The 23,318-nt window shown below is 39.6% G+C and overlaps 1 long non-coding RNA gene across 1 annotated transcript; it reads right to left on the bottom strand.

The window, feature by feature from the left end:
* Nucleotides 1-13,494: 13,494 nt before the first annotated feature.
* Nucleotides 13,495-17,541, bottom strand: LOC143415745 (uncharacterized). The gene is made up of 4 exons (XR_013096172.1): nt 17,476-17,541; nt 17,238-17,302; nt 13,773-13,869; nt 13,495-13,583 (listed from the first exon to the last, which is right to left on the bottom strand). It is a non-coding gene; the product is annotated as an uncharacterized LOC143415745 (long non-coding RNA).
* Nucleotides 17,542-23,318: the final 5,777 nt, after the last annotated feature.

Below are 23,318 nucleotides of genomic sequence, written 5' to 3' on the forward strand. Positions count from 1 at the left end.
GTGTAATTTTTAAAAGTATTACTTGATTTTTTTAAAACAGGAAATTGTAATCATTTACATACATTTGGTAGCATGTAGACATTATGAAGGGGCTGCTTTACCTAATAATTTTTTACATTCACAAGATTAAACTTGACTTTTTTCACGAAGACACAAATAAAATTGTGGAGTTTGCTGGTAAGACCTTATAATCTTAGAAATATTTGAATATGCCTGCATAGCAGCTCATTTGGGGTGATCGTGGCTCAAGAGTTGGGAGTTCGCCTTGTAATCTGAAAGTTGCCTGGTTCGAGCCCCGGCTCGGACAGTCTCGGTTGTTGTGTCCTTGGGCAAGACACTTCACCTACTGGTGTTGGCTAGAAGGGTCGATGGCGCGATATGGCAGCCTCGCTTCTGTCAGTCTGCCCCAAGGCAGCTGTGGCTACAACTGTAGCTGCCTCCACCAGTGTGTGAATGACTGGGTGTGTAAAGCGCTTTGGGGTCCCTAGGGGGGACTAGTAAAAGCGCTATACAAATACAGGCCATTTACCATGTGACAGAAGTTTTTATGTAAAGTAGTGGAAATTAACAACAAGTCATTTAAATAAATTTGATGATTTTTTTAACTCTCAGTTGATGAGTTCATGAGTAGGGCAGGGTATCGTCACTGATTTCTAGAATCGATTCGCTTCCAATTCACAAGGTACCGAATCAGTTCGATCCACGATTCGATTCGATTTGAATCTGGGAAATTTGGACAGTCAGAAATATTATAATTCAGATCAGTACAGTACATTTTATTGTATCTATAAAAAGGAAGCTGACACACACAAGACGTTATCAGAGGTGTGAGCGTCACAGCAGATGCCTTTGTGTCAAAGTAGCTGAAGATAAAACACAGAAAAACATGAAGGTGGTTTTACTGTTCTGGGATTTTATAAAAATATTCTGCAGTACATCAAAAATGAAAGAAAACCATTAATCAACATATGAACGTTACCTCTGACATTACCGCGGTTTTATTAGAGACACGGCTAAGCGTTTTGCATTTTGCATAATTTTAAAAAGTTTACATTTGTTTAGTATTGAACGGCAGAAATTGGGTTTTCTTTTCGGAAGTAAGTAAAACAGCAGCTGACAGCCTGTAAACAACGGTAGACTTCTGTGTAACAAGCAAGACAACAGACAGACAGAGAGAGAGAGCTGTGCATCGTGGTGGAAGCAAAACAGCAAAAGTCAGAGTGAATTCATGACGATGTTTATGTGAAGCGTAGTTTGCTGCTTCGTTTGCTGCTGGTTCAGTCAATGTTGTTTGGAGAGAGATAAAACTAACAGCTTTATGATCAGCGCAAAAAGGGCGTGAACACAAAGCGTGGACCCGCCGACAAATCAGAATCAGCGAGCTGTCGGCTTTCAGCCCCGACTGTGAGAAAGGCCACATCTAACTGATTCTGATCCGCGCTCCGCGCTGTGTGTTTACATCTTTGTGCAGAATCCGTGTTCCTGCTCTCATTTACTGTCTTAGCTGTTTGGTGGTTGTTGAAAGTTTGTGATCTTTCACCAGAGATTCTGGCATTTTGGGCAAAATAAATTTATATTAAAAAAAATCAATTCAGGATTTTAATGGATTGATTTCACGCTATCCAAGCCAGAATCGATTTTAATCGATAAATCGATTATAAAAACCCACCCCTATTCATGAGGTGTATCTAAAGACAACTTCTCTACTTGCATCCACACATTGAACCTTACAGAGGGAAAAGGTCATTGCACTCAGTCATGACAACATTCTTGCTAAATATAATTATTTATATTATAAAGATATGAAACTTTTAAGCAAACTTTTCCAAATGAGGACACTTACCGTACTTTTTGCTTTACTGATCAGTGGTTGGTTGATTAACCTGCAGGAGTTCAGGCACGAGTCAGTCGTCTGGAACAGCAGGTGGTGAAGATGTCTTCAGTAAATGAAATGCTCTAAAGGGGGAATTAAAATTGAACATTATTTGAACATAAATAAAAAAAGATAGGCCTCTGCCTGTGCATGCACATTTCTTATGCACGATATTCATGGTCACAGAACCCAGATGATGCATGTTTTAAAGCCCATATCTGGTTAGTGAATGTGAGTATAAGTGTGGCAGGAGATCGAGTTGTTCAAAATAAACATGCTGTTTATAAAAGATTTTAAATATACAAATAAAAAGTTCTTACCAAACGAGGAGTCAAGATGAGCAGAGACCAGGTCTAGTGCAGCTCAGCTGTTAGTAAATTCTACCTGAGCAGGTTGGAGCTCATTTGTGTCACAGACAAGTAAAACTTTGGGGGCTTCAGCTTTTAAACATTTCAGCAGCCCCACCTTAAATTAACTAGCATCAGTGTCTACATCACCAGCCCACCAGTTAGCACTGCTCTGTTTGTGGTTCAGAACATGCTGCAAACATGATGTGAGGACCAGTGACCACAGCTGCAGATGCAGGTTGTCTTTCATAGCTCGCGTTACAACAATTGCAGCTATTTTTTTTTCAATTCAATAAACCACATGTTTTAAAAATAAGTAAATAAAAAAATATTGACATTTGTGAAAAAAGTGCAGAAACGGCCTTTTGGCTTAGTTTTTGTTAAGTAAATAATGGCACGGTGTAATATATCACGTGTTGTTATTCCCCTGATGTTGTATACACCTAATTTTAAAGTGGGCACTAAGACTCTATTGTAGAGTCTGACAGCAGCTGGAAAGATATCTGAAATTTCTCCTCGCACACTGTTGTTGCAGCAGCGTGTCACTGTAGGAGCTGCTCAGTGCTGCTAGGATGACCTGCATGTGGTGGGAGGTGGGTTTTTGTTTTATTTTTAATATCCTGTCCTATCTGCCAGCTTTTGCAATCAGAATTGTGACCTGAATGCATTGTGGTGCAGAACACATTTTGCTTTTGCAAGATCAGCTACTTAGAATCTCTATAGGCTCCTCTTGTTCATGTGACTATGTTATCTGTTTATTTATTCATTTCTATTTCAGTTATTACACTGGTATAGTATGACTATGTCACCTGCAGCCTCCAGCAGTACCAGTTACCTGAGACCACACATCTCAGCGACGTGTGCGTGCCCATCCCAGCAGGGGAAAGAGGGAAGCCCCAGCTGTCCCAGCAGAACACACCATAAAAGATGATTGATGTCACCCCAGAGTCATAGACGGTCTTCAGAAACTCCAAAACAATTGAATCTAGCCTTCTAGGTGTCCATCAGGTGTGATGTCAGAGCCACCAGCCTGCAGCTGTTGTTCATTTACATCTGCCTAATTTATCATTTATCCTCAGCACACTTTTCAGTTCCCTTGCCTGAAACTGGACAACATGTAAAGTCTAAATTCAAACAAAGGTTGGGGAAACCTGCACTGAGCCGAGACAGAAGAAGTCTGAAGTCGAACTCGGATGAGTGACAGAGCGTTCCTGCTACTGAAAACTCTACGTCCAGATGAACAAAATGAACTTTTCGGGGCAGGTCCCCAGATGTTTTCTCTTCTCAGAATCCTCTTCACAGATCGTATCTCTTTTATCTGACATACAGTCATGTGGAAAAGAGTGTTTTCATGGGAATCTATAGAGTACTCTGAAAAACTAAGCACTGTACATGAGTGAGTAGCTTGCAGAGCCACCTTTTAGCAGCAGTAGTGTCACTAAATTGTTTCTATATGACTCTTAGTCTGTCACACGGTTGTGCAGGACTTTTGGCTGACGTTTCTTTACATCGTTTCGTCAGTTCATTGAGGTTTGTGGTATTTGTTTATGTAAAGCTCTCTTAAGTTCCCAGCACTGTTTTTCAGGTTGAGTTGTGGACTGTGACCTGGTCATTGCAACACCTTGATTCTGTTGTAGCTCTGCTAATTTGCTTGGGATCTTTGTCCTGCTGCATTACCAAAACTCAGTTTTGACTGTAGACTACTTGGTATACAAGGGACTTCATGGAAAACTCAATGACTGCAAGGGCCCAGGTTCTGTAGCTGCAAGACAAGCTCAAATCATCACCCCTTCACCACCATGCTAACAGCTGGTATGCGGTGTTTGTGCTGTTATGCTTTGCAAATTTGCTACTAAACTTGCAGCCATGCTGTCATGCTGTTTTTAGAGAGCAGAGACTGTCTCCTTGCAACCCTTCCAAACAAGCCACACTTATTCAAACTTTTTCTAATTGTCATGGCCTCTAACATTTAACTTGCTTACTGAGGCCTCTAGAGTCTGAGATGTAGCTTCTGGATTTTTGAGCTTTTTCTGACCACTGCACAGTTTGACCCTGGGGTGAATTTTCTGGGTCATCCGTTCCTGGGAACATTATGACATTGTGTTAACAAACACCTGAATACTCCAGACCAGAAAACTGCCAAAATGTTTGCTTTTATAGAGCTGCTCACATATGCTGATGAGCAATTATTCAAATGCAGTGGATTAGCAGCATCTGGCTGTTAATCACCTTCTAATTTGCATTGAAGCAATAAAGGTGCTTTCTGAATAATATGAGCTGTCTGGTGTGGTATTCATATTTAAAGTGAATAATCAGAATCAGATTATATGTATATATGTGTATATGTATATGTGTGTATATGTATATGTGTGTATATATATATATATGTGTATATATATATATATATATATATATATATATATATATATATATATATATATATATATATATATATATATATATATATATATAGATATATATAGATATATATAGATATATATATATAGATATAGATAGATAGATAGATAGATAGATAGATAGAATGAATTTTGTCATTTGTTATTTTACTGTAGAACATGTGCCAGCTGGTATAACTGTATTAGATGGAGGAGTTGTGCAGGGAGATGGCCACGGGCAGGAATGATTTCCTGTGTTGTTCAATGGTGCATTTTGGTAATCTCAGTCTCTCACTGAATGTGCTTCTTTTCTTGGACGACATCTGCCTCTCAGACACCCTGAAGGAGTCCATCTCCACTCATTACTGGCCTTGCGAATCAGTTTGAGTCTGTTGGCACCTGTGACCGTCAACCTGTTGCCCCAGCATGCAACAGCATAGAGGATGGCACTGGCCACAACAGATTTGGAAAAAATCCTGAGCATTGTCCTCAGAAAATAGAGACGACTCTGGCCCTTCCTGTAGAGTGCAGCTGTGTTCTTAACCCAGTCCAGTTTATTATGCATGTATACTCCAAGTCCAGTTAAAAGCAGGAGCAACTTAAACATAGTTTTGAAATATACAATTTATATTTTTCAATTCATATTAAAATTGACTGATTAAAAACGTTTTCATAGAGATTAAAAAACATTCCTGCTTAGATTTAGTCACAATGAAATGATGACTGTAAAGTTTTAAAAGTAAAATTTATAAAGGTAAACTCAAAAGTAGTCAAACATGGCAATTTATAACCTTGACTTCAGAGTTTTACATGACACAAAGTGTTACATTATAACATGTAGTTAGTGTGATAACATCTAGAGTTATTGCATTCATAGAAGTTTCTTCTGCTCTCAGAACAGATTCAGTTGTTCACAGTTTCGGGTCACGGTGCATTACCAGGTTGCAAACACTCACAAGGTGTTGAGTTGTGGTCACGAAAAGAACAAAGTGTTTAAAGACAAGTCTCTGATGCAGTGTCATCAGACTGTTGACAAACCCTCAGTCTAACCACACTGTGACAGCAGGCCTTTGCTGAAAGTCACGTTTTGCATTGCTTCTCATGAAGTGTTTTCTGCTCTTTATTTCACTTGACTTGAATATATTTACTTGAACAAACCTCTGATGTGTAAATCAGATCCAACTGAATGTCATCAGAACATATAATAATTTTTTTTCTTTTGGTAATAAGTCAAGAATGAGGATTTTGAGTATCGTTGAATATAAAAGTTTTCCATCTCAGGGGGTCAGTTTCTATGTTGGATTGTAAACTCACTTTAGTGCGGTAGTCCTCCTCCTTCATTATTCATCCATGATCACTGATGAGAAGTTAATAGGCATTAGCCATGTCAATTTAAGACATTGTACAACCTCATATTAAAAGATTTTAATGTGTATACTTTTTAATTTTTCACCATGAGATCGAAGCCCATAATAAGTCATATGAAAATGAAAAGGTGAAGCATTACCTTCACCTTGAGCGATGCGAGAAAACTGTTTGCTCTGTTTTTTAAATATGGGCTTTAGGTGGACACTGTGCCTTCTCCATGGTTGACAAGTTACTCAGTACTGTGCCGAGAAATTCCTCTTTCTGTAGAATACTACAGAGTGCTTTTTTTGATTCATAGAATCAATACGTTCTGTATTTCATGCAAAATTTGTTCTCATATATATATATATATATATTTTTTTTTTTGCAGACAGCTTGTTGATGCTGCCTCATTTTAAAGTATGATCTGTTTTATTGGAGTCCAGCAGAGGGCAGTGTTTCACTGTCAATATGTGAATGTCTGAAGCTTCAATTGTGTCTTCAGATTGGATTAGGTTGTAATTTATGTTGTCTGTGCGATACTAAAATTATAACGTCGTGGTGGGCCTGATCTCTGACAACAACGAGGCGGCCTACCTGAAGGAGATTAGGAATCTGGAGAACTGGTGCCAGAGGAACAGCCTCCTTCAGTAAGACAAAGGAGCTGATAGTGGACTTCAGCACTAAGCAGGAGAGGAACTACCAGACCCCCGTCATCAACGAGTGCCCAGTGGAGAGAGTGGACAGCTTCAAATACCTCGGAGTTCACATCACGCAGGACCTGTCATGGTCCTGTCACATCAACACCGTGGTGAAAAAGGCCCGTCAGCGTCTCTACCACCTCAGACGCTTGAGAGACTTCCAACTGCCCTCCAAGGTGCTCAGGAACTTTTACTCGTGCACCATAGAGAGCATCCTGACGGGAAACATCTTAACCTGGTTCGGGAACAGCACCATGCAGGACAGACGAGCTCTACAGAGGGTTGTGCGTTCAGCTGAGCGCACCATCCGCTCCGAGCTCCCTGACCTGCACTCAATCTACACCAGGCGGTGCTGGACCAAGGACAGGAAGATGGTGAAGGACCTCAGCCATCCCAACAACAGACTGTTCTCTCTGTTGAGGTCAGGAAAGCGATTCCGCTCCCTGAAGACCAACACAGAGAGACTGAGGAGGAGCTTCTTCCCGCAGGCGATACGGTCTCTCAATCACACCACCACACAGTACTGACCCACACATACAGTTCTTACACACACACTGGACTTTCTGGACATTGTTTTCACTTCATCACTTTAAGCATATTTGCACTGCACAAGACATAATGTGGATTGCACAACACTGGTCACTATATTCTTCATTTCCAGTTAATACTTGTACAGCTGCTGTTATTGTGTATATATATATTTATATTTCTCATACATTCTTATATAGTTCTATACTGTGTATTGTGTATTTTGTTGTACAGTTATTTCATTTTTAACTTTAATTTTTATATTTTATTTTATTTTATTCCTTCCTAGTTAAATTTACCCTTTTTAATTTTCATATTTATTTCCTATCTTATTCATAGCCTTTTCTTTTTTCTTTAGGTCACGAGCAGTTGTGTAAGCATTTCACTGCATATCGTACTGTGTATGACTGTGTATGACTGTGTATGCGACATATAAAATTTGAATTTGAATTTAATGGGATGTTGAAGCTCTTCTAAATCCTCACCAGGTTTTGCTCAAATGCTACTGATATAAACTCACAATATATCGGCAGTAAATAATAGAGAGGAGAAAGGAGGAAACAAAAGTCAATTACAAAGTTAATGGGGCTGCTTGGAGCCATATCAACAGTTTAAATGATAAAGTTACAGATATCAGGGGGAGAAAATAAAACAACAGCTGTGGCTCATCAATAAGGCTCTGCAAAATAGAAAACAGGAGGGAGACTGATATTTACTGTGAGTAAATATCAGTCTCCCTCCTGTTTTGAAACCTAAAGTTAGGAAATAATAATGATGCTCTCTGACATCCACAAAATGTCAGACACACGACACAGAGCTAAACCTCTGCTGGAAAATACACACCAGAAAATTTAGTTAATTTTTTAACTGTACACAAGCACTGGGACTGAAAACAACATCTTTGGTTTCATTCTATAATGGAAACAAGAGAGAAAAGTGTGAAACTGTTCATGCCTGTCTGAGAAAAGTGTATAAAGTGTGTAGTGACGGGTTTTACAGCCTTAAAAAATCTAAAATAATTGTAAAAAATAAAGCTGGCTACTTCGCAGATTTCACCTCTCGCTGGTTATTTTTAGAACGTAACACCTGCAATAAACGAGGGGACTCTATATAAAAATACTGAGAAATTTCAGTCCTTTCTCTCTTTTGCTCTGAGGCGCGATGGAAAAATATCGACAAGTTGATGAACATCATCTACATATATATTCGGTAAATGCCCAAGACATCTTGAGAATTGTAAATCACCGCTTGATTCGTCCATTTGGTTGACTGTTTTTGGGAAATCCGACCTTAAACAAGACGCGAATATCACACCGGAAACGAAGCGCCCCACAGGAGTTTCCCCACCGGAAGTAGCATATGCTAAGGTGCGCATAGTCTATTGTAACTGACTGTAAAATGTCAGCACAATGAAAATAAACTCCACCTAAACTTGGTTTATATCTGACCCAGATAGACTGCAGGTCATAAGTTCTTACCTGAAGTTCAGTTCACCTGACACTCGGATCGGCGGCCGCCTCGGGTCTGTCCTCCTGCCTCCCCTTTCCCTTGTTCCCTCATCCACCTGCTGGCCTCCACCACTTGCTAATGTTACTGAATCTGTGGAAGCTCCGCCATAGCCACCACCAAACAATTGAGTTATTTTTACACATCTGCCAGCATCTGTCCAATCCACCACCTTTCATTGTTCAAAAAAACATCGGCCCATAAAAACGAAAAATCACCATCGGCCCACCGAGTGCAGCTATGGCTGCTTAATAGTAATTTATTTTTGTACAGGGCCAGCAAAACAACAGTTTTCGAGGGCATTGCCATATTGGAATGCCGACTTCTCTGACGAGGCTAACCAGATCGCCGTTTACTCCAGCGACACATCGTTGTCAGGTCCGTGTTTTGATTTCCGAGGTAAATCGAACGCAACACGCAAAGTAACGAATAAAGACCCTATCCAAATCCCAGTAACGATTAAGGCGTTCCTGATTTTGGCATAATAATGAGTTACCGTGCTCGTTACCTCAATAATAACGTAGTTACTGTAGCGCGTTACTTAATAACGCGTTAGTCCCTACACTGCTAATAACAAAGAACTGTAATGACAGGCATAATAGAGATGAAGAATGGACTTAAACATAGAAATAAACTCAAACTCAAAACGCTGGGTCAAAAGACTCAGGATCGTGACATGAACAGAATCAAAGTTTTCATTACACAGATGATTGAGCAGCATTTGATTAAATGAACAATAACTGCTCTTATTTGAATAAAGGAAAAAATGAGTACAACATAATATCTGAACAGAGAGATGTAACATGCACCAAATTCAAATTCACTGAGCCAGCAGCAAAACAGCTTGTAACATGTTGTTTTGTGTGATTCAGGTGGACTGAAAGAGTCTAATACAGGTAAACTATTAATAATATCAGAATATGAAAGACTGCCGTCCACTTTAGCTAATTAAATAAGATCCAGAGGAGGCAGAGCATTAACAAGAACACTGTCAGTGTCTGTGTGTCATAGTTCTGAGTCTTTGTCCCAGTGTTTTGCATTGGTGGATTTTTCAATGTTGCTTATGCTATTGTTTTATTCTTATAGTAACTGATGTTTCCTAGTTTAGTTTTCTTGCTTGATTGTTTGCCTTGATAGCCAAACTTAACAAAACAAAAAGGTGGGGGGAGGAGGACTGGGCGGTTGAGCCAAACCAAAAAAATAATAAAACAAAAAGAGGTCAATAGCTTCCCTGTGCCTAAATAAAATAAAATGTAAAACAAAAAGGCCTATCTAGCTACTCGACAAAAAGGTCAGTAAAAAACATGCAAACGTGGCGTCAACCGCATAACCTAGTGCAGGGGTCGGCAACCCTGAGCACGCGAAAGGTTAACTGATGGCACGACCATAGTTGGACTGGCCATCCTGGTGCTGGTGGTGATTTTTCGTTTTTATGGGGGGATGATTTTTGTTCGTTTTTTTTTAATAACAGTATAAGCAATGAAAGGTGGTGGATTGGCCAGATGCTGGCCGATGTATAAAAGTAAATCAGTTGTTTAGTGGTGGCTATGGCGGAGCTTCCACAGAGGCCAGCAGGTGGATGATGGAAAGGGGAGGCAGGAGGAGGAGAGGCAGGAGGAGGAGAGACCGAAGGCGGCTGCCGGTCCGAGTATCAGGTGAACTGAACTTCAGGTAAGAAGTTATGACCTGTAGTCTATCTGGGTCAGATATAAACCAAGTTTAGGTGGAGTTTATTTTCGTTATGCTGACTTTTTACTGTCAGTTACAATATCTCGTACTGCGTGCTAGCTAGCATGACGGAGTTTCTATACAGCTGGGTGAGTGCTATGATGTTACTGATAGTGAACTTTAGTTTATTCATAAGGTTAGTTAGTAGAGTTGCCAACCGTCCCGTAAAAAACTGAATCGTCCCGCATTCAGAGAAAATATTACACGTTTCGTATTGAGCTGAAAAGGAAAACAGTTTGTCCTGTACTTCAGCTAGAATGAAAAAAAGACACAAAGCTGGAGTTATTCTGTCTTTACGCTGCAGCCGTCTCTTCTTCTCTCATTCTCTCCCCCTGCCTCTCCTGTTGCTTCTTCAATCATGAAACTGATCAATGATCAGCTGATCGGCTTTTCTCTCGTTTGTTTATCGCCCACTTTGTGCCAGAAAGAGGAAACCAGCGGAGGTCGCACTAATCAACAGCAGCACGTTTAAGCTTGATCAGCTGTTGTTAGAATTTATTTAATATTAATTTCTAGTATCAGCTGATGTTTGCTGGAGCCACAGCCGTAAAGCTGCTGGTCATGATATCGGGTTGGATATGTGGTGAGAGGGAATCTGAATGTAAGTTTTATTTGTACAATGAAGGAAGTTGCCAGGAGAATAATCTCCTCCTTAATGTCAGCAAGACTAAGGAGCCGATCGTGGACTTCACTACAAAGCAGGAATTACAAGCCCCTCATCATTAGTGGCACACCAGTGGAGAGAGTGGACAGTTTCCGATACCTGGGTGTCCACATCAATCAGGACCTGTCATGGTCCTGTCACATCAACACCGTGGTTAAGAAAGCCCACCAGCGTCTCTTCTTCCTCAGAAGACTCAGAGACTTCCATCTGCCACTGAAGGTGCTCAAGAACTTTTACTCCTGCACCATCGAAAGCGTCCTGACGGGAAACATCTGCACCTGGTTTGGGAACAGCACCAAGCAGGACAGACGAGATCTGCAAAGAGTGGTGCGCTCAGCCGAACGCATCATTCGATCAGAGCTTCCTGACCTGCTGACCAAAGCCAGGAAGATTATGATGGGCCTCTCCCATCCCAATAATGGACTCTTCTCACTGTTGAGGTCTGGGAAGCACTTCTCTTGAGGCCAAAACAGAGAGAATGAGGAGGAGCTTCTTCCCTCAGGCTATTCGGGCCCTGAACCAGGTGTAGGACTGGACTCTCACACGCATCACATCACCACATGCACTCTGGTTTTTCTTCTTGCACACTTCCTAAATTTTATAATTTCTTTTGACTAATAATCTCTTACGTAAACTGTTATTTGTACATTTTTACTGTTATTTGCACAATTTTACTGTAAATTTTGTAGTAACCTGTAAATTTGTATATCTTACTGTAAACCTACTGTCATGTAATGGTCGGGCACTGCACAGCTACAAGCATTTCACCTCATGTCATACTGTGTATGGTTGTGTTTGTGACAAATAAAATTTGAATTTGAAGTTCACCTAAACCAGGCTTTCTTTGTGTTAGCTGCCTGATAAAACCTAAAACTCTAGTCAGGGATTGCAGGTGTCACAACGGACATTATCAGCTTTCTCTGTCAATCCTATCTTTCTGTTTCACACTCTGTGTGCACTCATATAAAAAAATCTTTAAAAAAAATAATCACATGACTCTTCTTCCACACAGCATGATCCCAGAGTGCCGCTTGCTCCAATCAGCACTGTTAAAACAATGAGATTAATGCTGCGTTAAAAAATGAGCCTTTAGCACATAGAGAGGATTAAACAGGTTAATTCGAGCTCATTATTTCTAAGGCAGATGCTACACATTAGAGCTCTGAAACTTCAAATTGGACACATTCAAACACTAAAGCTTACTCTCTCACAGACTAACAAAAGAGACTCTACATCGCACTTAAAACACGCTGTGAATAAAATAATCAGTGAAAATTAGTTTATTTTAAAGCACAACTCATAACCTGCTCCTGATATTTTTAGTTTTTATTGTCTCAGCTGCAGGGTTTAAGGGTTAATTAATTATCAATTAATGACAGTGGGTGTGAATACAGATTATTGAACTGTAAAACAGGAGAAATAATAAGCAAAGACATTCGCCTCGTCAGCCATGCCACAATTTATTGGACAGGAAAAAGCAAACCTTCATGAATTCATCCACTAACTTCTGAATTCTATAACTATAGCCTTGTTTGTTTGTTATGTCTTTTGTTACAAATAAATGCATTTATAAACAAATATGCATAAACACTTAATAAACACATGAACTCAACATGAAATTACATGGGGTAAAGTTCATAATATTCATTTATGCATTTTTATGTTTTTTTATATGTTCTTTTATGTAGCTATGGACGCATTACTGAGTCTTGCAAGAATGCCAACCTTACAAGCAGCGACAGTTTTTTTTTATTTAATAAAAGATGAGCAATAATTGTGAGAACAAGAGAAGATGTAGCCAATTAGAAACAACTGTCAAAATGTACAACATGCAAGCTAAGAAAGCAAAGTGGAACGATTTTGCCATAATTTTAGTGACCGTTGTATCTTTTCAACATTCATTTCAAAATCAGTTCTCTCATATTTCCTCTTTATTATTTTCATCACTGTTTAAGAAACGTAACAAAGTCTTATAAAGCATCTAAACCAGCATCATGAAGTGATGTTTAAAGATCGCAGCAAGCTTACAGCATCTCTCAAATCAAAAGAGATGCTGTAAGCAGTCCTACAGCCTGAAAGTGTACAGGCTGAAGGAATCCTCCTCTGATTTTATCACATGCAATTACAATACGCTTTCTCATCTGTATCTGTTTGTATTTACAATGTGTATTGGTTGTTTGTCCCAGCAGTTTACAATACAGAACGCGCATGTTCCTGGGGCTTCTATAAAGATTTCTATTCACATTGATACGATTCCTTGGAGCACAAACTGTTCTAACTTGATTAAAGTTACTAATGATGAAGGTATTCTCGCGCTTACATTTACCATTATTATCTCTGATGTTCCTGTTTGCTATCAGAAAATCACATCCCCCTCGTGGGATTTCAGAGATTATATGCTGGTTTTGGAATTTCCGAACACGTCCGTCAGTCATGCAGAGCACAATGACAGGGAGCGCCACCAGCAGGAAAATGGAAGTCTTCATTGTATTTCTATAGCAAAGAAAGTAAACAGAGTGAATATATAAATCAGTATTATTTCATTTAATTTATTAACTTGTTTATTTTTGTTTCCTAAATTTTAATCGTGCTTAACTATTAAAGTAAAAATGCAATAGATATTTAAAACTACAAATTAGATGATACTAATGCTCCAAACAATAACTAGCAAAGATGTCTCACCTTGTCTTCTTTTTTCAGTTAGCCAAAGTGTGATTGGATGCCTTGAACACCCACAGTTGTTGGTTGAATGAGGAAGATCTTCAGTGTAGGAAACTCTCTGAAAAGTCAGATTGTTTGCAGTGAGTTCATATGGCCTGTAAATGGTAAATGGCCTGTATTTATATAGTGCTTTACTAGTCCCTAAGGACCCAGAAGTGCTTTACATATCCAGTCATCCACCCATTCACGCACTGGTGATGGCAGCTACATTGTAGAGGAGACAGAGGCGAGGCTGCTGGACACTGGCACCACCGGGCCCTCTCACCACCACCAGTAGGCAACAGGTGAAGTGTCTTGCCCAAGGACACAACGACCGAGACTGTCCAAGCCGGGGCTCGAACCGGCAACCTTCCGATTACAAGGCGAACTCCCAACTCTTGAGCCACGATCGCTCCAGAGGAAAGGTCAGCACCTGCATATCTGACCAGTTTGAATGAATTTATATCTAAACAGAAATCAGTTAAAGCTTTCACTATGCAAGTAAATATGTAAAATATTCATATTATTAAAGATCACAAAATAAAGATCAAGTCATGTAATGCTGTCCATAACTGGTTGATTACGATGTCTTTGGTATATACGGATATATTGATATCCTTATAACTGTAGTTCTTTTAGATTTTGTATGTCATCTTCAAAAATTTCACAAAAGGTTATTTTTCCACATTGTTTGTCTTTAGATTTTATTTGAAGATTCTCCTGCTTTGAAACTCGAGTGGAAAACTAAAAACAGAAACATGTTTTGGATTAAGAGTTTAGTGCAGCTAAAGCTATAGTATTAGAGTGGATATCAAATATGTCCAAAAGGTTAAAGTGGCATTTAGCAAGTAGGGAAAGTGTAAGTGAAAGTGGTGCAAAGAAGAAGTCACAATAATTTGTTTTGTAATTCAATCCATTCGTTCATTTTATTCTGCTTATCCGTGGCCGGGTCACGGGGGCAGCAGCCCAAGCAGAGAAGGCCAGACCTCCTTCTCCAAAGCTTGTATCTGCATCTCGTTTTTTTCGGTCACTATCCAAAGCTGGTGACCAAAGGTGAGGGTAAGGACGTAGATCGACTGGTGAAGTGAGAGATTCGCGTTTAAGCTCAGCTGTCTCTTCAGCATGGACTGGTAAAGAGTCTGCAGCCGCAGCACCAAACTCACTTTGTGTAGCTGTTTGGGAGATAATCTGGAATTTAATTTTTCCTTCTTCACAGTTTCAAATTTTTTAACTGAGCTTCACTTTTCACTTCACAATAATAATAACCAAGTAATTTCTTATTTTATCTTACACCGTTTTACGGGGCAATCGTGGCTCAAGAGTTGGGCGTTCGCCTTGTAATTGGAAGGTTCGAGCACCAGCTCCAACAGTCTCGGTCGCTGTGTCCTTGGGCAAGACACTTCACCTGTTGCCTACTGGTGGTGGTCAGAAGGCCCGGTGGCGCCAGTGTCCGGCAGCCTCACCTCTGTCAGTGTGTGTGTGTGTGTGAATGGGTGGATGACTGGATATGTAAAGCGCTTTGGGGTCCTTAGGGACTAGTAAAGCGTTATACAAATACAGGCCATTTACCATTTTACCAAAAGGTTGTTAGAGATTCAGATTTGTCACTGTTGACTTTCCGTGCATAAAACCTTATAAACACTGAGCTCTAAATGGTTTGAAACTCTAAATCTCGAGTCTAAAAGGGAGCATGTTTATTTTGAAAGCCTTGCAGATGAAATTTGTGGGCGATTCTTTCAGTGCTGATGTTATAACAGCTACTTTTCACACTTACTGTGTGCGCTGTCCTTACTGCTGTGAAATTATGTGTCACATGTTGTAAAAATTAAGCTAAGATGAATGCAGCTCATATATTTTGACACTGTGATGTTTGTGTGTCCTCAATGCAAAGACTGCAGGTTGTTGGAGAGTTAATAAAAGTGACACTACCTTGATGTTGTTTGGCCTCACTGTTTAATAATCTTAGAATTATTTAATACTTCTTAAAATAATAGCCATGTGAACACACTTGCCAACCTTGAGACCTCAGAATTAGGGAGACATTCAAAAGGGCTGTTGGGGAGGGGTGGTATACATATATATATATATATATACATATATATATATGTATATATATATCGGATAAAATATATATATATATGTATATATATGTATATATATATATATATATATATATATATATATATATATATATATATATATATATATATATATATTTATTTATTTATTTATATTTTTTTTTGTATATATATATATACAAAAAACTTGAATCTTACAATGTTTATTTATCGGATAAAATAAGTTAAATGTCACCGTTATTATTGTCCAGCCGGAAACAGGCCAGGGGTGTCCAAATTCAGAGTCTGCGTCCACCTGAGGACCCGGCCTTCGTGGTCTAAGTGGGCTGGGTCCTCCAAAAGCCGGGCAGACCGGAAATGAGCAACTGTGAAATTGGACGGTCTAGCCTTCAGAATTACGTCACGAGCTCTCTCGGTGGAGTGAAACTCAGGTGTCTGCTCCTTGCTATCTAAAATATAACCGGACGCTGGCGTAAATTTTCGACCATCTCACACTTCTGTTTAATCAGTTTTCTGTTTGACGTTTATTCAGCTGTGTGAAAACCCCGGAGGAATCCTCCCGAGGGATTAATAAAGTTTTATTTAATCTCATCTAATCTAATAACTTTAATCTCAGCCAAACCGATTTACTCACGAACAAATAAAACCCAATAACAAAAACATGTTTCAGTTATTTAAGTGACTTATATATCATGTTTAACCTGAGTAGCGAAAGACCGCGGGGGTTTGAAAACGATGTTCCAGGAGTTTGCTGTTCTCCCCGGCTCAGATATTTGAAGTTTACACAGCTATATTGTCGCCTGAAAATATGTTAAAAGTTTATTTTGTGACCCAGAAAGAGTAATAAGAGTAAAATTAAAACTAAGTAGCTGCAGTAGTAGTATCCATTGTTGGAAACTGGAATTGGCTGGGCCAATCTGGGATATGGTTTTTCAATTTTGTTGTCCGGGTGGAAAATCGGGAGAAATTGGGGAGAATGGTGGCTCCGGGAGACTTTTGGTAGCGGCACTGAAATTCGGGATTCTCCCGGAAAAATCGGGAGGGTTGGCATGTATGCATGTGAATCAACATTGCAGTTATTGTTGACAGCAGGCCTAAAATTTTATGATATTGGATCATGAAACTGTCCTCAGATATTAAATGTAAATGATTTGTTGCTGCCACAGGATTAGTCTTTCCTGCTTTGGTTTTGATGGAGCTGATGATCTGTAGGAACAATGATATTCTCCTCAGAGAGGTGCAGTATAAAACAGGACTTTCCTGCATTAAAAGACATCCAGCGTAGTGTTCTTACTCTACCTAAATGGATCTGTTACATTAGTAATATATGGGAGTTGTATTTAAGTCCTTTCCACATGAGGACACTTACCTTATTTTGTGCTTTACTGATGAGTGGTTGGTTAATCTGCAGTGGTTGAGGTATGTGTCAGTCGTCTGGAAGAGAAGGTGAGAAGACGTCTTTAATGAATGTAATGCTCTGAAGGTGTCAGTGATTACTGTGAATTCATAGTAAAACTGGATTTCAATGAAAAGCTTATTTAAATTTGAGCATAAATCCATAAATTTGGTGTGTATAAATATACATAATATAAATAAAAAATTCTTACCAATTGAGGAGTGAAGACTCGATGAGCAGAGATCACGTCTGGTGCAGCTCAGACACGCAGTTCTGTCACACAAGCAGAAGAACTGACACTTGGCTCTGGAGGCTTCAGTTTTTATACATTTTAAGTAGCTCCAAAAATAATCAAGACCTACGTCACTAGTGCACCAATTGTAACACACTTCTCTTTTTGTGGTTCAGAAAAACATTGCAAATATGAGGAGAAATGACCACAATAGCATGCAGATGTGCTTTGTTATTCACAGCTGAGTCCTGCAAGCAGTTCCTGTGGCCAAACTATTGACAATGTCTTTAAATTATTTTTCTTTACATAAATAAACTGAGTGCACCTAAGAATTGCAGACAATTGCTTTTCAGTTTTACATTTCAAATAAGGATCCAAATGCAGACACAACAGAGAAAAGGGAAGAAAAAGTTTATTTAATTAAAACAAAAGTCAAGGCTCAACACAGGCAGGAGAAAAACTAAATATACCAAAATTAAATAAGGACATGGAAAAAAAGCACACAAGGGACTGGAGATGCAACTTCACATGGCAGAAATTTCTTATTGAAAACAAATTTTAAAAGACTCCTAAAATGTAAAATAAAGACACTAAAATCATCAAATAAGAACCTCCAGCAGGTTAAGTCTCAAACACAACTGAAGATGAACACACCAGACCCCCAGGGGCTCTTACTGTTACAGTCCACCCTTTTTGTTCAGTTCAGGAAATCCTGTATTATCCAGTTCTGTATTTCATAGCATTACCAGGCCACTTTCCCTGTAAGAATCCATTATGGTGGTCAGAGGGCCCGATGGCGCCAGTGTCCGGCAGCCTCGCCTCTGTCAGTGCGCCCTAGGGTGGATGTGGCTAAAATGTAGCTTGCCATCACCAGTGTGTGAATGTGTGTGTGAATGTGTGAATGACTGGATGTGTAAAGCGCTTTGGGGACCTTAGGGACTAGTAAAGCGCTATACAAATACAGACCATTTACCATTTTCTCTCTTCACTCCCAGCCAGTTGTCAGTCAGAGGAGCACATGTGCCATCTCTTACACTTTGTTCAAAGCCAGATAGTTGGACACAAAAGAAACCTTTGATAATAACCAAACATAATATCTGTGTACTAATAAGCAAACACAATGATGTTTCTTCTACTTTTTACACATGAACACAAACCTGACGAAACAAAGCAAAGATGAAAACCAGCCCAAAGTGACTTTAAAGCGATTGCCACAGTGATTCTACCATAGAAACCTGTACAGGTAGAAACAGAGGCTGCAGTCTGACTGCCCATAACTGTCTTTCCTTAGGGATTATTCAACTATTCTGATTCTGACTGATTGTTACCTGTTGAGGGTCAGGGTCTGGCTGGTTGGTCGGAGTCAGCATGCACTCAGCTGTATCATCACTCTTCTTTGTTAGCTCTTTACGTTAGCATGTTGTCTGTGCTGTTGGTTTGATTTTGTTTTGTCTGTCTGCCTGACATGCAGATTACCGAAGATCATTTCTGAAGCAACAATTAACAACATCGTCTGTGAAGGTTCTCAGTCATCCAGGTCATCGTAGTCAAAGGAGCTTGCAAAGAAAAGCGTCTGGACTTCTTTAAGTTGCTTGAAGACGTTTCACCTCTCATTCGAGAAGCTTCTTCAGTTCTAAGGTCAAATGGTGGAGAGTCCCAGATATAAACCTAGTGGGAGTTTCCCCCCACAGAGGGACAAAAGGACCCCCTGATGATCCTCTAATCGCCTGAGCCAAGGTGTGAAACTGGGTGTGGGTCCCAATCAGCCAGAGTTTCGGGTGTGTTCATTCTCCAAGCATGACATCCCGGTGTACTTCAGACCCAGCAACACGCTCAGACAAAAAACTGGTTCACCCGAAAGACAAAACGCCAAAACACAAACTTAACAATGTGGTGTATGCTGTACAGTGCAGCGAGGAATGCCCAGACCTCTACATTGGAGAGACCAAACAGCCACTTCACAAGCGCATGGCACAACACAGAAGAGCCACCTCCACAGGACAAGACTCAGCAGTCCATCTGCATCTTAAGGATAAAGGACACTCTTTCGAGGATGCCAATGTTCACATTTTGGACAGAGAGGACAGATGGTTTGAAAGAGGAGTGAAAGAAGCCATCTATGTCCACTGTGAGCGACCATCTTTGAACAGAGGCGGGGCTTTACGACACCAACTCTCTGCCATCTATAATCCAGTTTTGAGATCCCTTCCCAGACGCCTTAACGCCCACTCACATCCTGGGCCATCTGACCTCAGGAATTCGCATGATAAGGTGGGGCCAGGTTTCACAATGAACACACCCGAAACTCTGGCTGATTGGGACCCACACCCAGTTTCACACCTTGGCTCAGGCGATTAGAGGATCATCAGGGGGTCCTTTTGTCCCTCTGTGGGGGGTTACTCCCACTAGGTTTATATCTGGGACTCTCCACCATTTGACCTTAGAACTGAAGAAGCTTCTCGGATGAGAGGTGAAACGTCTTCAAGCAACTTAAAGAAGTCCAGACGCTTTTCTTTGCAAGCTCCTTTGAATTAACAACATCATTGTAAGAGTAACGTAATTAGCAAATTTAATACAGGATTGAGTTAGATTACTGCATTATTAAAAAATGTAATGAGATTACAGTAACAGTTTGTAACACATTCCTTGTGCTCAGGACATCTTTAACATGAGTTTTCAGGGGACAAAGACACAAACAAAACAAACATATGACACACAAATAGTCAGGTCTGTTTTTTACAGATGCAGAGCAACACTAACATCTGCATTCACTTCTACTCAGTGAGCAATACACATATTATTAAAGTTATATGAAATTATGAACTTCTTTACCTTTTGTGACACTAATTCTGTCAGAAAACAGTGGAACATTTAGATCAACAATTTAATTCTGAAATCCTAATCTTTGAAAAGCAACACTGTTAAATCATTGAAAAGATTTAATTGTGCATGTCAATACAAATGTGACCTAGGGGTTTGACTGTCTGGTTATAGCTACATGGGTTTCTTTTAGCTTGCAGGTCTTTCACAGAAGAACAAAAAACACCCCCGAAGGCTCAAGATTTCTGATGGTCAGTGCAACCTCACACACTAAGTTCGTCTAACCATCAGATTTCAAACAATTAAAACACAGTAATAATAATAATCAAAGTGTTTTTATTGAGTTTTCAGAAAGCATATCATTCATACAGAAAAGCTCGAACTCAAGTCCTACCACACAGTGTAAGACAAAACTATACCCAGACAGAGGAAGAAAAGAAAAGGGGGAAAAAGAAAAAAAGAAAAAAGAAAAAAAGAAAAAAAAGAAAGAAAAAAAAGAAAGAAAAAAAAAAAGGGGGGGGGGGGGGGAATTGCCAGTTATGGAGTGGAAGGAAAATTAAAACACAGTAAGTTATTGTTTTGTATGTGTCATGATGATAGATTCATTTACGGGTATCACAATGCTCATATCTGAAAGTAAACTGTGATATATATCCCCAACTAAGGTTACTACTAAATGAAGGATCTGTCACGGAGCAGTCGTAGTGTGCTGTGGAGCAGGCAGGATGGAGGACGCACACACAGGACTCGTAACCAAGAGGTTAACTTAAAGTGCAGTTTATTCACCGGGATGACTCATCAGAGAAATAAACATTACTGAAACAACCAAAATCATGAACATGAAACTAGACTGGACACTGGAACCTAAACATAGAGAACCCATAGGAACAGGACTAAGCGCATGAACAACTGCCAAACACAGCACAGGGAGGACATGAACATCAACTGCCAAACACAGCACAGGGAAAACACAGGGCTTAAATACACACTGGGATAACGAGGGCATGAGACACAGAAGGGGAGCACAGCTGGGAGTAATCTGACATGACGAGAGCAAGGGAAGCAAAACTCAATACACTGACATAAGACAACGACTTTCAAAGTAAAACAGGAAACAAAACAGATGCCGACATAATTTAGGGATACAGCAACCATAGAACACAGAACAGAAATAAAAAAGACTAGAAAAGATAAGCGATGACAAAAATTCAATAATGATACAAAACTGAAAACATTGGGTCACCAACCCAGGACCGTGACAGGATCGCCCCAAAATGACTAAATATATAAAGGCACTTTCCAGAAGAAGAAGTTAAAAAGATTTTATTTATTGTACAAGCAATATCTGCACAGGAATTACAAATTCTGCAGACATATTACCTTCTTACTGAACCTGAATAACTCACACACAGACGTGTCTGCTGCTTATTTTTGTTAAAACATGATTTTTTATCTTCTCTTCAAATCACATTAGGCATCTTTAGGGCATCAGTTTGACCACTGAAGAACATACATGCTTTATCTTACATGAAAAAGTCTGTATTATGCCTGTGTCATTGTACCACAAAGACAATGATTGCAACACTGTGCTTGCAAAATAGAAGAAATAAGATGACCAGCAAATACATAAAAGATGGTAAAAGTGATCCCTGTTTAGTTTCTTGTCTGCTATCAGTGTTGGGGAGTAACAGAATACATGTACCAGAGTTACATATTTAAAATACAAAATATGAGTAACTGTATTCCGTTACAGTTACAGTTTAAAAACTGTAACGGACTGTGAGCTCAGGAGTCGCTGACAGTCCCCTCTGAGGCCTTCCCAAAATTGCAGCCTAAATTCATGCTCCAGCCATCTGCCATTATCTACAAGAAATGCTGTCAAACCTAAAATGAGGATGTGGTCTCTGTCAGAATTAATAATTTAAGATTGTCATTTGTGCTAAGATATATACAACCATTTCTTCTATGTGTCCTAATATGGTTGTCATTGTGCAGAAAGAGCTCGATCAGCTTTAGTTCCATTACTTGCGTGTGTGCTGATTAAAATAAAAATGTACCTTTGTGCAGACAGGAAGCAGCCTCGACGCAATCATTTCCCATTGTAGCTTTAGAAACCAGACTGTTCTGTTCTATTAAAGTGCAAGACTTCACACCTTTAAATGTTCAATAATGTACAAATAAACAATTACAGTCAGTGAGTTAGGTCTGATACATGTAGTCAATCTAATGAATCAATATTAAATATAAAAAGTACAGAACTGAAAATAAAATGAACATGTAATGGTAAATGAACTGGTTCTCATATAAAACTTTTCTACTCTCTACAACTTGCCTCATTCACCCAAGTACTTTTCTCTATGCTTTTCTCTGTAAGCGCTTCGAGCCTGTACTTTTTTGCTTTAACTTGAGTAATGAAGTTGAATCAGTACTTTAACTTTCACTGGAGTATTTTTTAACAGTAGTATTTGTTCTTCTACTTAAGTACAGAATGTCTGATCTTTTACCAACTCTGGCTGTCTCTCAGTCTCGGAACACCCACTTGTTGTCCAGCGGTGTCCTGGGAATATGGGAACTAGACAGACTGGGGAAACAATGGGAGGAGACACAAAGATGGAAACAGTTAAGGGACACGAGACATGGAGGCAGAGAGCGAGAGAGAAGGAACAAGAGACAGAGGGACAGAGAGAGAGAGCAAGAGACATGAAGGTGGAAGAGAGGGAAGAGAAAGAGGCAAGACGGACTGGGGAACATACATGAATGCACACGACAGACAGAGGGGACATGGAATGAAACACAAGGAGGGGAATATGTAAAAAGAAAAATTAGACATGACAAACACAGAGAGGCAGCGAGGTACACAGATGATGAAGACACAAAGAGAACCTAATAGACAGTGTTGGGAAGGTTACTTTTAAAATGTATTCCACTACAGATTACAGAATACATGCCCCAAAATGTATTTTGTAACATATTCCAAATACGTTACTCAATGAGAGTAACGT

The sequence above is a fragment of the Maylandia zebra genome, unplaced genomic scaffold (assembly GCF_041146795.1).
Source record: "Maylandia zebra isolate NMK-2024a unplaced genomic scaffold, Mzebra_GT3a scaffold03, whole genome shotgun sequence".
NCBI lineage: Eukaryota > Metazoa > Chordata > Actinopteri > Cichliformes > Cichlidae > Maylandia > Maylandia zebra.